Below are 14822 nucleotides of genomic sequence, written 5' to 3'. Positions count from 1 at the left end.
TTGGCATATTTCAGCTAAAGGAGCATAGTGACTAGATTTTCTGTTGTACGCTGCAAAAGCCAAAGCGAGGAAGTTTTTATGAACCGAGCCTATATTTCTTCTACATAACTTAATGTTTTTGCTTTCTTGCGTTCCTGTTTTGTTTATCCTCTTCATGTTCAAGCTGGCGCTCATGGTGCATGGTTGGGTATCAGAACAATGCCGGCGTGGAGCTCGCTGCCGCAATCTGTGCCGGCAGCGGCTTGCCGCGCCTCTTCCCGCTTGTGTCGCAAGCAAAGCAACTCCAGCCGTAACCAGTTCAAGAATGTCGTCGAGGTACACTTCAGTAGAAGAACGTAAACACGCAAACTATATTTCAATACAACTCAAGAACAAAGCGACTTTTTCCCGACAAAGGACCCCTTTCCAACCGCGTCGCCCAATTCCCATGACCCTGCTATATTTAGCGTGACAATGCAGGCAGTGCCAGATAAAAGGGAATAGTCGCCCGGAATAGTGGAAGTGTGTCCTTCGTTGCGGAAAGGCCGCTTTGTACTTGAGTTGTATCCGACTGTAATAGAGGCTGTTGCGACTGGTGGTTCAATTCTCATCATCGTTGTGCGGTCAGTGACGGGAAAGAAGGCTGTCTGAAGGAAGGGCATACCGTGCTTTGCGAAAAGAATTTCGATACAGTCTCTACCAGGACATAACACTGGAGTTTGGTGCGGGTGACAAAAGCATCCTGGCAGCTCGAGAACGGTCCTCGCCAGGTGAGGGACGCCGGTCCCCCTCACGGTGCGACTCTCCCCACGGGTTTTTCACCCTTGCTCTATATAGGTTTATAAAACTCGCCGTAGGACGCCCAGTAATGCCCTGGTCCACTCCCGCTTCTGTGGTGCGCCCAGCACGCTCCGACTATCCCCGAGCGCCGACTGGGAGGCAGACATCGTGGCCCCGCCGAACTGATTCGCTTAGCTCCAAAGCGGTCCGCATCCCCCGCGGAGCGGTTGCCTCCATGACAAAGCTTAAGGAGGCTATTATGCTTCGCGCTCTGTAGATTCAACGAGGTAGCGTTAAGATTTAGCGTTGTCCACAAAATATGGTGTCGTACGACTCCGGCAGGTGGTGCCCAGAGAGCAACCTAGGAGACAGGTGCGCCACCTAGGTCGCGAGACCTTGCGTCGTCATCACACGTGCCCAACGGATAGTGAGCAAACTGCCCAATCGTCTCACCCTTGCCCTACATCACCAATGCCCTGCTACCTCGGACGCCGTGATACGGCTGGCTGCCCCGCATGCCTACGCCGATAGGGGCACATATACATTCTTATATTAATGCAAAGCTGCCCTCGTATATCGTTACCCTCCTCACGGGCTCGGCGGATCACCCATGTGCGTGACTTCATTTTGTCCCCATCGAAATGCAGCCGCCGCAACCGAGGTTCGGTCCCACGAATTCCCACGAATATGGGCTCCGTAGCCGAACGCCATAGCCTATGAGCCGTCGCGGCTGTTAGAGGATAAGGAGTGTATAAGGTATAGACAGGGTAATGGATTCAGAAGTTCCCTCGTCCAATGTTGCGTGGCAAGACATTGTATTGTGGCCTGTGGTCCCGCTATGTCCTGGAACAATTTACGGCCCAGACGGCTCCGAGGGAGCTGGCTTCGTTGCAGACGCTGTGCATTGGTTAACTGAAAACGCGTCCTCTTCGGACACTTAACATGTGTACTAGGGCCGAAAAGCCCTTCTGACTCCTACACCCTCGCCCCCTTTTCTGGATGGCACTAGAGCTGGCCTTATTTTGTCAACGAAGGGCGCTTCATTTGGAGAACCCTAGGCTTGGTTATGTGTTCACGGCTTCCGGAAACGCGACTGCCAATCATCGAGGAATTCTTCCAGCAGCGAACGAAAAGAGCATCTCGTGGAATCAGTTTCGACCTCCCAAGCAAACACTACAAAATTACTCTTGAGAAGAAATTACATTACTAATTATTTTCCTAAAAATCTCGAGTTTAATTAAATTCAATGAGAAAAAATTGCTGTTAATAAGTAATGGCAATAGTTTACAGTAAAAGATATGCGAAGCTGCTTGGAGGTCTGGCAACGCCGCGCCCGCAGATTCTGGTTGCCATCTTGGCTCGTCTTCCCGTCGCCGTTTTCTATTTCATATCCGTCGTCGCTTTAATTGCCATTGATCTGGAGAAAAACCAACGGCCGCATTTCCAATGGCAAGAGCTGCACTCTTCTCGAACTCTAATAGTCCTCATTCATTTGTAGCCAAAGTTACAGACGTGTATGTCTATGTTGTCTCCGTTTGGCGGATTAGTGCCGAACTTTGCTGTAAGCTTCGCAAAGTAACCACGCCAGTTGCGAACTTTTCCCTCCGTAATTCCAGCTCGCAACGCATCCATCCTCTTGCGACGTGCACCTTCTCATCCAGGACGCTCTCCTCACCAGTGAACTTCTCGCGCTGTCGCGTTGCTTTCACGACGTCAACGTGGGTACGACTTCCTCACGACTAACTATCGACAGACTTCACTGCACTTCAGCTAAGCCGCATGGGCATCGCGGGTGTTTTTGACTGGCCACTCCTTACTGGCGGATGATTTAACACCGACGACAATCAAACGCTTCGGTTGCGAGTTTTTATGTCTCAATTTCACAACGTCATAACAGCCAGCAACGTTCTACAGCCGACATCAAAAGCAGCAGATGCATCAGGCACTAGCCAGAAGTGGTTGAAGCACTTCACCCACCAAGCGACCTTGCTCGCCGTTCTAAACAACGGCACGAAAGATGAGCGCGACGATTGGAATGAATAAAAGCGAGCGAGTGCCAACAGTAGAGAACAGAAGCGTAAAATATAGAACGGAGTCCTTCTGAGAATCGGAATTCAAATACAGCACTTCACGGATACGAGGTTCCTATATGCTTTTAAGGCGGAAAATTTTTCTTTTGCATATACTATTTACCAATTTTTCACTTCTTTCCTAATGACAGCTAGACCCACTCATTAGGGTAAATTCGTAAGGCAGATCATACACAGGTTCACCGGTGGGATTACAGCCGCAGCGGTGGCTGAGCGGTTATGGTGCTCGGCTGCTGGCCCGAAAGACGCGGGTTGGATACCGGCCGCGGCGGTCGAATTTCGATGGAGGCGAAATTCTAGAGGCCCGTGTACTCTGCGATGTCAGTGCACGTTAAAGAACCCCAGGTTGTCGAAATTCCCGGAGCCCTTCACTACGGCGTCTCTCATAGCCTGAGTCGCTTTGGAACGTTAAACCCCCATAAACCCAAACCTGTGTGATTCAAAAAGCAGCGCGGCTTTGTGGCCGTTGCTAGCCTCGCAATCTGAAAGTCTAGTGTTCAGTTACCTGCACCTTGGCAAGAAATTTTATCTTGCTCTGATAGCACGGTGGTCTCATCTGTGATCTTTTCGACCACTGCTCCCAGCCAACGCCGACGACGCCGGGATTCACTGCCGATGAGCCATCAAGTGCTTTCGCACTAAAAGGGAATGCTCCCTGATCGCCTGATCTCTGCCGTCAACGGCGAGTGGGCGAGAAACCGCATGTGCGATAGACGCTGCGTCACGCCGACTGCGCACGCAGCTACCGCGTGCCTTTCCTGGCGTAATTAGAGGTTAAGATCGCTGCGACCGGCCAGAAGAGAAGTTTAGCTCTCAGACAGTTCCTATCAAATACGAAAACGCAGACAGAAGACCAGCTCTGCCGTAAACACAGGAGTATTGAAGCACAAATCGTAAAACAGGTTTGATTACATCGTTCCGGCCGGTAGAGAAGATGGCAGAACAACATACCTGACCTGGTCAAAAAGCGGAGTTTTGTCACGAATGCGCTCCTTATCGGCTACGGTAGTCGTGGTCAATGTGTAAAATATATTAAGAACATGGCGCGCGAACATATTAACAGCTTATGAAGCTGGTCACATTGTCCGTCGCACAGCGACACAAATGTGCGGAACACAAAATCATCATCATCATCATCAGCCTTAGTAAGCCCACTGCAGGGCAAAAGGCTCTCCCATTTCTCTCCAATTAACCCTGTAGTTTGCCAGCTGCATCCACCCTTTGCCTGCAAACTTTTTAATCTAACGCATCAACGTAACGCATCAGGCCATTTTGGACGCAATGGAAGCTGCTGAGATCGGAGGCCGCACGTTCAGCTGGATACGCAGCTATTTATCAGAGAGGTCGTTTTTCTTCCTGACTGCGGACGGACCAACGTCCTTATACCGAAATTCGCGCGGAGTCCCTTAGGGTGGAGTGCTGAGCCCAGTTCTCTTCAACCTTGCTCTCATGGGCCTGGTCGACGTATTGCCTCAATCTGCTCAGATCTCTGTATATGCAGATGATATCTGTATTTGGGCATCAGGGGTGACCCGTCCTCAAGTTCGTGCAAGACTTCAAAAGGCGGCATCGATATTGACATCTTATCTTCGATTGCATGGCCTGAACATTTCGACTGAAAAGTGTTCACTTGTGGCGTTCACACGCAAAATAATGTCACGCTACACCATTCGCAATAATGGTGAAGCCATTCCCTATGAGAGAAGGCACAGATTCCTTGGTGTTGTAATCGACAGGAACCTCTCGTGGAGTCCACATGTCTACGAAATGAGAAAGAGACTAATTGCGATTGTCGACGTCCTCTCCTTCCTCGGGGGAAAGTCCTGGGGCGCATCAGTGCACTCTATGCTGCAACTGTACCGTTCCCTATTTCTGGGCTACATGCGGTGCAGTCTTCCGATATTCAGTTCCATTAGAAATACAGATATTAAGACTCTTCAAAGTGTGCAAGGACAAGCTCTCCGTATCTGCCTTGGACTGCCTAAATGTGCATCAACAGCAGCAACTGTTCTTGTTGCCCGGGAACATCCTGTTACTACATACATTGCTGTTGACACCATGAGAACACATATTCGGCACCTCACACGGGTTCCCTGTCATCACCTCGCAACACTCCCAATAATTAGGCCGCGTACTGCATTCGGCAAAGTCATTGAAGCTCATCGCACATATCTTCCATCGGAGTTCACCCCTGCGTCAAGACCGTGCTCACCCTTATGGAGTCTTCATGAACCTCAGGTTCCCCTCTATATTACTGGAATTACGAAGAAAGCTGGTGTATCACTACCCGCTCTTAAACAACTGACATTGAATCACTTGCATTCTTACCATAGTCACCGCATACATGTTTACACAGATGGATCAGTTCACTCGACCAGTTCTGCGGGGTCAGTGGTGTTACCGGCCAGATCCATCTTCATGAAAGTGAAGACGACCTATCCAACATCTTCAACTGGTGCGGAACTCGCAGCCTTATGGGCTGCGGTAGAGTTCATCAGTCAAGAATCTCCACATGACTGGACGGTTTTCACCGACTCTAAAGCAGCCCTCCAAGCCCTGCAAGCTGCGCTACGCCGCGGGTCACAGGAACATTTTGTTGCTGAGATCCCTCTACTGTACCACGGCACCGTTTCCAACGGTCATGACATCATTTTTCAATGGCTGCCAGGACACTGTGGTATTAACGGTAATCAGCAGGCCGATGCGGCTGCGCGTTCTGCTCACAACGACGGACTTCCAGTGAGGATCACAATATCAAGACCTGACGCAGCGTGTGGGCTTCGCTCTTTGGCGCTGGAGCTCACAATTTTAGCGTGGAACACGGGAGAGTTTTGGAACCTCCGCCTCAAGGCACTGGATCCTGGACTGCGCTTTCGTCTTCCACGTAACTTAGCACATCGCGACGCAACATTGTTATGCCGTTTATGGATCGGTGTTGCTTTTACAAACCACTATGCTTTCCGGATGGGGATGGCCGACAGTCCTGCCTGTGAATGCTGCGGTTGTGAGGAGACCATCGCTCATATTTTCTGTGAGTGCATTGCATTTGCGAGTGCAAGACATACACTGTGTTGTGCCCTGGACCGCCTCGATCCTCGCCCATTAACAGAGCAAAAGATCCTCGGTCCGTGGCCACAGCAGTCGGCTGCCCTCAAGGCATACAGGGCACTCTTTGCCTACTTGAGAGCGACTGGATTGAGTGACAAATTGTGACAGCGTTGTGCGTGTACGTGTGTGTGTGTTATGCCTTTTTCCCCTTCTCTCTTCCCCCTTTTAGCCCCCTAATCGCTCTTCCCCAGTGCACGATAGCCAACCGGAACCCCTTTCTGGTTAACACCCCTGTCTTTCCCTCCTCCTCTTTATCTCTCTATTTTAATCTCATCCGCCCACCTAACCTTCTCCCGCTCCCTGCTACGCTTGCTTTCTCTTGGAATCCACTCCGTTACCCTTAAGGACCAGCGGTTATCTTGCCTTCGCATTACATGCCCTGCCCAAGCCCATTTCTTTCTCTTGATTTCGACTAGGATGTCATCAACCCGCGTTTGTTTCCTTACCCACTCTGCCCGATTCCGGTCTCTCAACGTTACACCTATCATTTTTTTTCCATGGCTCGCTGCGTTGTCCTTAACTTAAGCTGAACTCTTTTCGTTAGCCTCCACATTTCTGCCCCGTAGGTGAGTACCGGTAAGATACAGCTGTTGTACAATTTTATCTTGAGGGAAATCAAAATATAGAGGCAATTCCGATCCAGTTGTTCGACCGCAGTGACTGGCTATGTCGGGCAGTTGGTACTGACTGCTTGGAAAAGTGTATCTGTCCAAAATGCTGCAAACTGCCAGACGTCGAGCAGCATCGAGCAGGCGATACAAGTCATCTTGTTGACCGGATTATTCGCATGACATATTTGGATTAGACACACTGTCACCTTGACGATTCTCAAGGCTCCAAATTCGCACATGGACATCCTGTTGGCTATCAGGTAAAGCGTGGAAAGTACACTGTGCTAAGCTTCTGCATCGGGCGCCGCGGTGGTTCAGTGGTTACGGTGGTCTGCAGCTGCTGACCCGAAAGACGCGGGTTCGATCACGGACGCGACAGTGGCATTTCGATGAAGCAAAATTCCAGGGGCCCATGCACTGTTCGATGTCAGTGCACGTTAAAGATCCAGAGGTGGTCGAAATTCCCGGAGAACTGCACTACGGCGTCCCTCATAGCCTGAGTTGCTTTGGGACATTAAACCACATTAACCTGAGCTCCTGCATCGCATTCGTTGTACTATTGTGGGCAACAGTAAGAGACGCCCCCCCCTTCCCCCCCCCCCCCCGTCCAAGTTCCCGACCCATGCCTCTCTGCATGGGGGTTCCATCTGACAAAGCAGAGCGACAGCGATTGGAAGTTGGAGGGGAACTGGAAGTCTGTTACTTTTGCCGGCGATAGTATACGCACTGCTAAAGTTTTCAGCACAGCAGCAGGTGCGAACTGGTTGCGGATGGGGCGAGGTAGGGGGGTGTACAGACAGGGGGTACAGCGTGTTGGATCTTGAAAGTGCAGAGGGGTCTTGCTCCAGTGCTTTTTTGTTAAAGAAAGTTGGTTTCGCTTTAGACCACATTGAAGCTTGGAGCGTGTAGATGGGAAAAAATTCGGCATTGACACTCAAGACTTCATCCGTGTGGGAATGCGAACGCATCACTGTCCCCGGGTGCATTGATACCCACTTGAAAAAAGATGTCGCGCAAAAGATACGAGCACGGGAGGTAGACATGTCAAAGACGAATGCTACTAACAACTGGCTTTATTTTCCGTAACAGTTATCAATATATGGGTGTACACGTCGCATGCGCACACGACACTAGGGCGGCTCTGGGCTTCTTGACAGAAAAAAAGGGGGAAAAATAAAAGGGGGAAATTTGATTACATATCTACAATCGCAAAAAAGAATCAGTATCAAAAAGTATAATCTGCGAAAAAAAAGGAAAGGGGGGAAACACGCAATGAAAATGAACCTACAGAAAACGCCTAAAGAAAAAACAGGCACGCACGAAAGAGGCGGTGTTATGCTTACAGAAAACTTTCCAGAAAAGCGCGCTCGGAGGAGAACGAATTTATTGCCAAGTCGACAGAAGATAAGGGGCAGGGCATGCAAAGATATGCTTTGCACCAATCCCATATCGCACTGACCGGCACGTCATCGCACGACAACGAGTATGTCAACTATACTGGAGTGTGCGGCCGCCACAAGGCCGCCGCAGTCTACAGAATGCCGACGGATAAAGACAGCAATGGAAAGTTCTGCGCGCCTAAACCCAGAGACGGAGGCCAGTTGGGACGAAAGGCGCCAACTGCCGTTCGCGTCAAGCACCCTGTACCAGTAGATCTGAAAAAGGTCCTCATGTCGCTTCCAGACGAAGTCCTAATTGTCATACTCGGTCTTCTAGACTGGCACCACGGGATGAACATGCAGTCAGTGTGCAGGCGGCTTAAGGAGCTTGTGAGCGACGGCCCTTGGTTGCGCAGAGCACGCTTCACGACCTGCCGACCGTCTTCACGACCGTAATGTTGCAACTGCGGCCTGAAGCCATCAGCGAGCTCGACGCCAGCCACTACGTGCTCGCCAATTCCCAAAGGCTGGCGGAAGGGATTAGTCTCTGCAAGAACATCGTCGTGTAGCGCTGCGTCCACACCCGTCTCCTACCCTCGGGTCTGTTTCGACTGCTCCGAGACAACCTGCCAAGACTAGAGAGCCTGTACTGGTCAGTGCTAGAAGAACCGCTCGATGTATTCCCTCTGCCCACCGATGGCGCTGGAGAACTGCAGCAGTGCAAATGTTCAGCCGTGTCTGCGACTCTAACGCGAATGTACTTTGAAGCGATCTCCGAACTCGCTAGCATCGAGTTTGTCGAAAATGCACTGCAGCATTGTCACCGGCTCCGGTTCCTCCATTTCCACGAGCGAGACGGCACGGTCTCTGAAGTAGCACGCAGGATTCTCGCCGCATACGGAGTTGGAACGCGCAAAAACTTCCACGAGATTACGTTCACCAGCGAATACCTGCCCAGCTACGAGAAGCTGCATGGGTACCTTTCCGCGGTGAAAGGGAACCTTCTAACAGACTTCAGCGGGTGCGTCGAGGTGTACAAAAATGTCACTCTGAAACTGAGCAATGGACCTAGCTTCAACTGCATCACTCTCGCCGAACTGGATTCGACCACCGGCATCAAGAGCCACAAGCAGCTGACGGTCTTCATTGCAGAACTCCGGAAGGAAACGATTTCTCGCCTTATTAAGGCAACGCGCGGTAGGACATGCCGCCATCTGAAGGCCCTTACGCTCATCTCGCTGCTCGACACAGGGTACATGTTTAGGCACGATAACGTCCAGAACCAGGCTGCCCTATGCAACTTCATCAGATCATGCGTTGCCTTGACAGAGCTGAACCTCACGAGGTTTCATTTCACCGAGGACTTCAACTGCTGTTCCGTGATCGCCACTGGAGGCCTCGACAACCTCCGGTCCCTGGCTCTAGTTGCTTGCGCGCTTTGCAATCCAACAGGCCTGCAATTGCTCAGTCAAGCGCCTTTCAAGCTGCGAGAGCTGGACATCCGTTCTACCCTTAACCAACCAGGAGCCAAGGTGGAGTGCGACGTCTGTGAACGCCAGAGCACCTGCGACGACACCTCGCGTGCTTCCCTCCGTCTTCTTCGGCACCTGACGCGTCTGACACTGTACGAACTTGATCATACCCGCACGCTGGACTTCTTGGTCGGCTGTGGCTCGCTCCAGGAACTTCGACTCCGGAACATGGGCATGTGGCTGCCCGGTTGCCACCAGGACATGCCACCCATCGCCGACTTCTGGATGCAGCTTCGCACACTCGTGCTGCAGAGTTTCTTCGACCCCATAGACTTCACCTTCCTCAATAACGTTCCCGTGGCTTCGAACCTCACACACATGTGCGTGGGAATAGTGGTCAAAAAGTCTTCCGCGGAAGCCCTCACAAGCAAGCTCGCGCTGGCCTGCCCAATCGCATGCATCATTCACCTCCACAGAATGAGCTTAGCGTCAAACCTGCGGCAAGCCGCTCACTATGTTTACTCCCGGTTACATCGAGGAGACAACATAATTGGTGATACGATCAAGTTCGGCATTTCTCCGCTGGATAGGATCAGACTGTGTGCTTTCGGTGACTGCATCGGGGCAGCCAAGCAGTACGGGATCAAGTAATACGATCGCCTTTGGCGTGATACGGAATGCGGCCTTGCTATTTTTCATCCCGCATGTGAATGTGAGCCGTGGCTACATGCACCTATCAGGCCACCAAAAAGCAAGTGCGCGTAATTTCAAACAGATGGAACGCTCAACAGACGAGGAGGCTTTCAACTTGCCTCAAACACGCTGTGCGCGCCACTTTTCACATTCTGGTTCATCCGAAGACAATGACAAACCTTTGTAGTGATATACGCGGGAGCAATTAGACTGCATACAATGGAAGTAATCAAGTTTTACATCAGTACTGCCTTTCATACTGTTGTTTACTTGGGGCATGGCAAAACTGATAGTTTTATGTGTAAGGCACTTTTATGTCGTAGCCTTGATCATTTTCACGTGTTGCATTTTAAACTGACGACTACTGATTATGTCAGTGGATAAGCGGCATGTCATTGTACCTCGGTAATGTGATGGAATTGTGTCATGAGGTCTTGCACTATGCTGCGTTTTTAACGCTTTTACCCGCTAACGAGAGGTAATAAAATGTCTTCAAATGCGAGAGAATTTGTTGTCTATTTGTGGCGTGTACAGAAGCTATCACCAGAGCGCTTCCGCACGAAAATGACTATTCGAAAAAAAAAATCGCTGTCATTGCTGCTCGAACCCTGCCGCTCTGTGTGCGAAGCGGGCGCGCAACGACTACAGCCACGAAGGGTTTTCGTTTTTTTTTATTGCTTACGAATAGTGCCGGAAAGAAAAATCTGAGTATGCTGAAGCCATAAAACACCAGGCTGTGTACGAGCCCACCATACGCCACAAAGCGTCGTTGGTTCATGCGTGGTAGATCGGCACGCAGTGAACGCGTTGTGGTGTGTACGAAGGTAAAGTGTGTTGGGGATGTGTACTGGTGTTAGACAACTATTACTTTAAAAAAAGAAAGTTGTTGATGTTTAAACGCAAATGGTGTCCGATGTTTCCATTGAAACAGGCTGCAGTGCTCTCCAGTTTTTGTACCCCGGCTTAGGTAGTGAAATCTCTTCCGCATAGCGAAAAGCAAGAGTTGCGGTAGCACAGAAAGAAAATTGATTCCATAATACGCCTTTCGATGATACATGATGCGCCATTGCTTTAACGCTGTGCGGAAAGGCGCAATATAACCCGAGCAAAGCACACGAAAGACCGAACGGGTGCAGGTAAATTAAATTGGCTGACTGCACCTTTTTCCGCAACGGAAACCGTGCGCGCACGCGCACACAGAAGACAAAACGAATGTCATCGTGTAAAGAGGCCCAGATAAAATTGAGCAAAGAGAAACCATTCCATTCTGCGCTTATTCAGAGGCATTTCATTTTTTTTTTTTACCAAAGGCAGGTCACCAGTCAAAGCCGAATCTGTTTTTTTGGTCGCCAAAGCAGGTTGTGCGAAAGTACTCCTGGGAGCAAAAGTTTCCGGGACGCGATTTCTGGGGAAAATGTTTGTTGCAGATCGACCTCGCTACCCAGTCGCCTGATATTGTGAAGAGAGGATGGAGCATTTAGGCCTGTAATGCCTTCATACCATATCAGGCGACTGGGTGTAGCGAGGTGGATCTACAATAAATATATTTTCTAGAACTCACGTCTCAGAAACTTTTGTCTTCAGTAGTAACTGAGAAGGAGCGATTCCTTCCCGCTGCTTATAATTATGCTTTCCAGGTTCTCAAGAGGAAGGGCAGGTCTGACCGGAGAAATCCCTCAACCAGACGCGTCCACATGGCTTAGTGGCTGCAGGAGTGGCAGGAACGATCTTGAAGTATGTTGAGCAGCAGTTTAGAATCGCGTACGTCATAGCCCATCTTGGCAATGCCTTTACGCAGCACAGCCACATCTTCACCGAAAGGTTCAACTACTCAAGAAACCTCTTCACATGGCTTTATGTGCCTTCAACAACCCATGCCTTTTCTCACCGGCTGCAGGGGAAGACTTCCTCTACGACAGCTTAGCTTGACGGCATTATAGAAACTGTTTCCTATATCCTGCGCCAAACCCCCGACCGATGGGTTATGTTTACCGCCTCCAAAGCACCCCTGCAGATCCTGTCCTACCTGCTGAAGAACGCCTATCAGCCTATTTCCCTTGACGTCGGGTATTTACATCATTTGGCAATTGTCACATGCCATGCACTGCACAACATTTCAGTGCATACCAGCACACTGTGGCATTCTGGCCACTGAAAAAAATACAAATTTACTACCGAGAACTCTTGTGAAAATTCACCGCTGGGACACATTGCTCTGCTTTGCAGTCATCAACTATTCGCTTCTTTGGATCAGCGTCATTGTGACGTAGTGCAAGTCATGCACACGCGCCTAGCCGGACAGAAGCAGCCCCCATTTCTGTTATCTAACCGCTTGCCTATATAACCGCTCGCCTTCTTCAATAAAGCGTCATTCATGCACCCTGCTTCGTCGTGTCCACATGGTGTCAGAAGTGGCCGGTTAGCGATCGCGCAACGCAACCGGGCAACGTAACCGACGGCAGAAGCACGGAAATCCGGGAGGCCCGGGTAATTTCATCGGACCAGAGCCATGACAGACGGCGAGCAGCACCGCGCCCAGCCTGCCGCCCCCGTCACTTCGCTGCTGCCACCACCGAAGGCCCTGGATACAACGGGAGATGTCTGGCATAGCTGGGAAGCATGGAAGCAAGAGTTCGAGCTCTTCTCAACTGCAACCTACCTGGACCAACAACCGAAAGAGGTACAGGCAGCCACTTTTCTCATCAGTATTGGAGAAGACGCACGCAAAACGTACAGCACTTTCGTATTTGATGCTGGAGAGGATAAAAGCGACATTGCTGTACTGAAGCGAAAGTTTGAAGCGTTCTACAAACCAGCACTAAACCTAGCTTATCACGAGTTTCGATTTGGAAAGCGTGACCAGAAGGAAGACGAACATTTTAACGATTGGTTAACGGAGCTGCGTGTACTAGCAAAAAGCTGTGAATTCGGTGAGCTGGAAGAACGCATGCTAAGAAGCAGAATCATTCTGGGAATGAGAGACAAGAAGCTTCAAGAAACGCTTCTTTCTGAAAATGCTTCCTTGGCCAAAACTGTTGAAATGTGTCGAGCTCGGGAACACGGCAAAGAGCAAAGTGAAGAAATACACTACAGCAAGAACTGTCAAGTGGAGGTCAATGCGGTCCTCCAAATGAAAAGTCGCTGTAACAAATGTGCTCGTGTTCACAACAGTGAAACATGCCCTGCAAAGGGACGCACGTGCTTAAAATGTGGCAAAAGAAATCATTTTGCAGCTGCGTGCAAAACGAAGAGCGCTAACCTCTGCGTGAAAGAGCAAAAAGTGGCGTCACTGGAAGCGAATTCAGACGGACAGGCAGATAATTTCTGGTTGCAAACTTTATCGCCAAGCAGCAAGAAAGGCGACAGCTGGACTGCAATCGTGAAAATAGAAGAAACGCCCGTTGCCTGCAAGCTTGATACAGGAGCCAATTGCTCGGTCATATCACGCAGCCAGCTGCAGAAGATAACTCAAAAGCAATCCGAAAACTGCGCTGTCGTGCTGAACACATTTTTTGGCTTTCAGAAAAAGCAACGAAACGTAGTCACGTTCATGTGACCGGACCCGAGGGAACATTTGAAACGACATTCTTCGTAATGGAAGACGACATACCCGTGACTCTTAGCGGCTCAGTTGCCGAGAAGCTAAGCTTGATTCGCCGAATTGCTTCACTGGAGCACCAAGAGCTGTACGACGTAGTCAAGCCGTATGAAGACGTCTTCTCCGGATGAGGCGAGCTCAAGGGTGTCGTCTACCACTTGAAGCTCAAGCCAGGTTCCCAAGGAGTGGTCAAAGCAGCACGCCGGATTCCGTTCGCACTCGAGGACAGAGTAAAAGCGGAACTGGACCGCATGGAAGCAGCCGGAGTAGTTTCCAAGGTGACCGAGCCAACCGAGTGGTCCAGCCACATGGTTACCGTCATAAAGAACGACAAGGTACGCATATGTCTCGATCCATCTGATTTGAACAAAGCGCTGCTGAGGGAACATTATCCTATGCCAACGCTAGAAGACATTGCACCGTCTCTGTGTGGAGCACAATACTTTTCGACTTTGGATGCCGCTACGGGATTTTGGCAGATAAAACTGGATGAGGAAAGCTCCAGAATTTGCACAATGAGCACTCCGTACGGTCGTTACAGGTTCCTACGTATGCCTTTCGGCATTTCTTCGGCTCCCGAAATATTTCAGCGCGCCATGCACAAAGTACTAGAAGGTCTCACTGGCACAGCAGTCGTAATGGACGACATTCTAGTCTGGGGTCGCACTAAAGAAGAGCATGACGCAAATCTTGTCAATATGCTGACAAGATGTCAGGAGCACAACTTGAAATTGAACAAAACAAAGTGTAACTTCTTGCAGGAATCCGTCAAGTACCTAGGCTGCGTGTTGACGCGCGACGGGTTGAGCCTGGATCCAGGGAGACTGGAAGATATTTTCCACGTGCAGGCCCCTTGCAACCGGAAAGAGCTACAGACATTCTTGGGTATGGTGAACTTCGTTTCCCGCTTCATTCCTAATATGTCAACGCTCACAGCATCGCTCCGAGAACTTTTAAAAAAGAATGCTGCATGGGTTTGGGAAGACAGACATCAAAAAAGCATTGAATCACTGCGCGAAGCACTAGCAACGGCTCCCATATTGGCATATTACCAGAAGGGCAAACCAATCACCCTATCTGTAGACGCCAGCCAAAACGGAATTGGCGCTGTG

The sequence above is a fragment of the Amblyomma americanum genome, chromosome 5 (genome assembly GCF_052857255.1).
Source record: "Amblyomma americanum isolate KBUSLIRL-KWMA chromosome 5, ASM5285725v1, whole genome shotgun sequence".
NCBI lineage: Eukaryota > Metazoa > Arthropoda > Arachnida > Ixodida > Ixodidae > Amblyomma > Amblyomma americanum.
The sequence above is the reverse complement of the archived record's forward strand: the minus strand, read 5'-3'. Positions refer to the sequence as shown.